Source organism: Phocoena sinus, chromosome 3 (assembly GCF_008692025.1).
Source record: "Phocoena sinus isolate mPhoSin1 chromosome 3, mPhoSin1.pri, whole genome shotgun sequence".
In the NCBI taxonomy this organism is placed as follows: domain Eukaryota; kingdom Metazoa; phylum Chordata; class Mammalia; order Artiodactyla; family Phocoenidae; genus Phocoena; species Phocoena sinus.
Genome location: NC_045765.1, coordinates 60,951,464 through 60,957,450, shown reverse-complemented (window position 1 = coordinate 60,957,450; position 5,987 = coordinate 60,951,464).

Here is a 5,987-nt window from a genome sequence, read left to right as displayed (position 1 = left end):
TGTGTTAACTCAACACACACATGCACACCCGCTCACACACCACACACACCACACACACACGTGCAGCTAATGAGAGACTGCACCAGACTGCATCTCAAACTCGACCCCACCAATTTGTAGTGTGAAATCAGAGAAAGGTCAGTGCTGAAAGGCCATAACAGAAGGTTCATTATTCCTTTGTTTATTCCTTATTCCTTCATTCATTCGTTCATTCAACCTTTCCTCATCAGCTCGGGACTTGCTAAAAAGGGTCTTGCACCAGGCAGAAAGAAGATTCCTGGGGGGCTAAATTTCCTAATTTCTAAGGCAAACAGTCTGGCAGTAATTAATCTGAGTGTGTGTTTGACAAAATTGCTAACATCTCCAGCTCTGCCTCTCACACGTCAACTGGTCTTATGCAAACCTGTTCCCTTTCTCTAGCCTGCAGTGCTTGAAATCATCACAGCCACCATGTACTGAGATTTATTATGGGCACTTAGACTGGGTCCTTTGCCTGAATGACCTTATTTAATCCTCACCACAACCCTCTGAAGTGAATACAATTTGTTTGCTCTTTTACACAGTAGAAGTCTGAGGCTCAGAGCAGTTACACAACCTGCCCAAGCTGCTAAGCTGCCAAGCTACACAACAGGGATGCGCAGGCCAAACAGTCAGACTTCAGAGCCCGAGTTCTTCCCCACCCCGCAAACCCTGGGGCCAGCCTTCACTTCACAGACTGCCCTGGGTCACAAGCGGTCACTGCCTGCATTCCCCGTTTCCACCATCAGCTCATTGGTGTCTCCGGGCGAAGTCTTCTTGCGTCTTTCTTTCTAGACCTCTGCTGATGATGTGGATCACGTGGAAGGGACTTCTCCTGACCTGGCCTCAGTCCTCCCAGGGCTGGGTGCAGAGCCACAGGGATACCAGGTAAGGGAAAGGAAGGAGGAGAAGAAAGGCAAACATCCTTGATGGAGAGCTGCTGGGACAAGTGCCAAGGAATCCCCTACAGGGATGTAGGGGTCCAGGCCCTTTCCGGTGGGAACACAGCCCTCAGGGCCTCCCTGGCCCATCTAGATCTTCTGAGGGCCCTCTGGTATTGTTTGGGACTCTCTTCGGACAGAAGTTGGTGATCACATTCCCCTCCATTGCTTCAACCTTCTCCGTGAAACAACATATCCACAAATTTTTGTCTCCAAGCCTAAGCTCGGTTCTAAGCTGCAGACCAGTATATCTAACGGGGCCCCAACATCTGTCTGCTCCAGATGACCTCTATTTTTCACACCCAATACAGTTCAAACTAGATTCACCATCTTTTACCTACGCCTGTTTCCTCCTGTGTTTCTTATCCCTTTCTGTCTAGTCTGGAACCAGGTTCCAGACCTTGGAATCTCTCTCTGTCCTCCCTCACCCAACAGGCCCTCCTCTTCTTCCCCACAATTGCTCCCTGTGTCCAGGACCTCCACCCGCCTCATCTTTTCACCTCCCATCTGCCTGCGGCTAAGCTGGAGCCTCCCACAGTACCGCCGCCTCCAGCCTCTAGCGACCACAGTTCACCCTCACCTACCACCAGAGCGAACTCCTGGAAGCATGGCACTGCGTCAAGTCACTTCCCTGCCCCAAAGCCAGCAATGCTCGCCCCTCCCCCAATGCACACAGCACTTGCAGCAGTAGTGGGAGGTACACAATGGGGGAACTCTTCAAGGGCCTTTAAAGGAAGGTGTTGACTAAGAGTCATTTACTAAACAAATGTGCCTGAGTATCAGCTGTGAGCCAGGCCAGGAGCTTGGCGTGCAGCGGGGAGCTACACAGTGAGTCCCTGTGCTTGGGGACCAAGAATCCTAGTGAGGAAGACAGAAAGCAACAAATGAGCAAACAAGATAAACTATAATATCAGCTAGTGACATGTTGCCGCGGGGATTAAATGCCTTAATAAACATGGCGCACTTAGGGACATAGCCTGGTGTGTAGTAAGCATTCAATAACTGTTACCTTGTGAACCCTGAATACCACAATGAAAATAGCTCTTGGCCTCGTTACTATTATTACTTCTCATTTCACAGCTGAGAAAATTAAGCACAAGAGCCCAAGTCCACAAAGTGAGTGAGCAGCGGGGCCAGGCTTTTCCCCCAGTAACTTGACCCCAGAATCTACTCTCCTAACCATTGTGCTGTGCCACTTCTCCAGGAAGTGATGTTTCAGGTGAGACTTGTTGGGGTTGGCAGTGTCTTAGTTTGAGTTCTCTCAGAAGCAGAACTGAGACAAAGATTCATGAGCAGGCAGCTTATTTAAGAGAAGACCCCAGGAAACCTTGGCAGAGGAGTGGGAAAGTGAAAGAGAGACGGGATGGCAGCCTCTAAAGGGCATGTCATCAAGCCAGATACCAGTGTGGGCAGATGGAGTCTAAACCTGCGGGAGGACCTCTGGGATCCAGTGTAAAACACATGCCTCTAAATCTCCTTCCCACCCAAAGGGCTGAGGGAGCTGGGATATTGATACACCAACCCCCATCTCATTGGTGGAGGGCTGCTTTCAGGGGCATGGCTTCTCTGGCCCTTCTGACTGGCCATTTACAGAGGCAGATGAGGCTCTCACCAGCGAGAATACCCAGACAAGGAGAAACAGCTGCTGACAGGTGGAATTCTGGCTGTGCGCACAGAGATGTGGAGGCCCAAGTGGATATGGTCAAGGCGCCAGCAGCAGCTGCTAGAGCATTCCAGGCAGAGGGGACACCATGTGAAAAGGCCCACAGGTGAGAGCAGCGTTGGTGTGCTCAAACAGCAAAGAGAAGGCCGTGGCTGGCTGAGTGACTGAGGTGGTGGGAATTGCATCCAGAGAGGGCACTAGAGGCTAGACCATGTAGGGACTCAGAGATCACGGTAAGAAATTGGCATTTTAATTAAAGTATGGTGGGGACGCCATGGAAAGTTTTAGAGTAGGGGAGTGACTTTATTTAGGTCTTTAAAAGGTCACTGTGGTTGCTGGGTGAAGGATGGACAGTAGAGGACAAGAATAGAAGAAGGACTATCATTTAGGAGGCTATGACAGTTCAGGTGACAGATCTGTAGGCTTGGACTAGGGTGGCATTTAAATTGTGGTTGGATTCAGGCTATAGTTTAAATTTACAGTGTATCAGAATTAACGATGGAATGGTCATGGAGTATGAAAGAGTCATTTATTAAGATGGAGAGATTAGAGGAAGACACCAGTTCAGAGCAGTGGGTGGGGAAATCCAGAAGTGTTTTGGACATTTAATAAGTTTGAGATGTCTGTTAGTAGACTGTTGGATACATGAGTCTGGAGCTCGAAGAAGAGTTTGTTAAATTTGCTATGCTGTGCTATGACCAACCCCACCTGCCCTTGCCTTTCTATTGCTCTAAACCTTCTGGAGAGCCCTCCTGGGACAGTACCTAGCCTGGGGTACAGAGTGCTCACATAGCTTGGAAGAGGGACGGTGGATTCTAAAACACAGTGGAGAGCTGGAATGTAGCAAGACTAGCAGCTCTGAGCACAAGATAGCCAGGAGAAAACTTAGCCCCAGGAGACAGTGGCGTGCAGCCAGGTTACCTCACTACATGAGCTAGACGGGAGCTTTTAGCTGAGTGGTTCATGTTACTCAATTCGAGGCAAAGTCTTCATTGGTCCGCACAGGGCTTGTCTCTGGTTTTGTATTTTATTATTTCCCCTAGACCCCTGTTTCCACATCTGTTCTTCCCTGCCCATAGGTAGCCTCTCTAACACATTTATCAATGCCACTAGATATCTGGGTATCCATGAAAAATATGTATTGTTTTATATATGTTTGTTTTTATAATTCAAAAATTATAAATTTCATTCTTTTTTACTCAATTCTATATTAAGATCTATTTGCATTACTATATGTAAATCTAGTTTATTTTGACCAGGTGTTGTGTAGTGGGTTTTTTGGGTTTTTTTTTTTAAAAACAGGTGTATAGACTACATCTTCTTATCCATTCTCCTAAAGGGGGACACTTGGGCTGCCTCAAACTCCTCCTTTATAAATGATGCTGTAAGAAATCACATTTTAAAAACTTAATTTTTAGTAGGTAGACTTTGTTAAGATTGGAAATTTTCCTTTTATTCTGGTTTTTTCAGAGTACTTTTTAAATGATAAATAGATGATGAACTTTAACAAATGCATCATTTTCATATACTGAAGGAATCATGAGATTTTCCCCTTTATTTCATTAATATATTGAATCACAATGATAGATATTTTTAATGTTTAAACTTTCTTAAATTCCTTGGATAAATTCAATTTGACTGTATGTATTTAAAAAAATAAACCATTAGAGTTCATAAGCTAATATCATATTTAGGATTTTCACATCTATGTTCATAGAGAAATTGGGCTCTAATGTTCTTTTCCTGAATTGTCTACATCCAGTTTTGGAATCAAGTTTATACTAACCTGATAAAATAATGTGAACAATTTTCTCTCTATTTCTATTTTTCTACAGCAACTTTATAAGGTTGGGATTGCCTCTTCCTTGAAAGTATTATCGAATTTAGCTGTAAAACTATATGGAGCTGGGGCTTTCTTTGAAAGTGTGATGATGAGTCCATCACAGTTTCTTTAAGAGTTATAGTTTTACAGTCTTGGGCCACTTTTAGCATTTTTATGTTTTTTTCAGAACTTTATCTAGTTCGCCTAAGTATCCAGTTTATTAGTGGATAGTTATACATATATTCTCTCACTCATACTTTGTTTATTCACATTTCCTCCCGTCTTCCCCTCTCCCATGAGTCTTGCCAGAGGCTCATCTATTTTGTTAGTCTTTTTAAAGAACATGTTCAGTTCTGTTAAGTTCCTATTTGTTTTTGTTATCCACATTTACTGATTTCTGCCCATGTTCTTATTTATGCCTTTCCTTCTTGTTTATTTGGGTTTACTCTATTTGTCTCTTTGAACTTTGTAAGTGGAAAGCTTAACTCTCTTGTTTGCATTCTTCTTAATTTCTGCCATATTTAAAGCTATAAATTTACCTCTGAGTACCGCTTTGAATGTGATCCACAAAATTTGGCATGTGGTACTTTCATTGCTGTTCCTCTGTAAGTATTTAACAGTTTAGCTTTGATTTCTTTTATAGCCAAATGATATATGGTAGTATTTTTAAAATTTCTAGACACAGGATTTTTAATTTAATTGCATCATGGTCAGGAACACTGCGTTGTATATATGACGCTGACTCCTAAATTTACTAAAGTTTCTTTTGTGGCCTAGCACACCCGTGGGTATATGAAAAGAAAATATTTTGTTTCTTGGGGAAAGATAGGGACAGATTACAACAGTATAGTCTTCTATATCTGTGCTTATTTTCATATGTTTCAACTACTAGTTTTTGAGAGGGTATATTAAAATTGTCAACTATGATTTTTGATTTATTATGTCTATCCTAGATCTATCAGTTGTTGCTTTACGCATTTTGATGTCATATTGTCAGGGGCATACATGTTCATGATTATTATATTTCGTGATGTACTATTTGTTTCACTAATATATAACATCTTCAGTTTCCTCTTTTAATATTTCATGCCTTAAATTAATATTTCTTCCATATTGGAATTTCTATCTTGACTTATTTTTGATAAATCTTATCCTATCTTTTCTGTACTTTGTTTTTAATATATATCTTGTAGGCAATATATCACTTGATTTTATCTTTTTAATTCAATTAGGGAGTCTTTATATTTTGAAGCATTTTAACTATTTATATTTATTGAATTCCTCTTATATCAATATTTATTTCTGCCCTTTTTTATGTTCCAAATTTTCCATGCCTCCTTTTTTATCCTTTCCTTTTTTCCCTATATTCTGTTGAATAGATGGAATTTTCTTCTCCTGGTGTAAAAGTTATACATTTTATTTTTATTCTTAAAATAGTTGTCCCTACATTATTAAGAACAATGCCTTCTTCCCCTATCAATTTTTTAAGCTATCAGTATGTATTTGTTCCTCCAGAAAAAGAATTTCAGAGAAATAGACATTC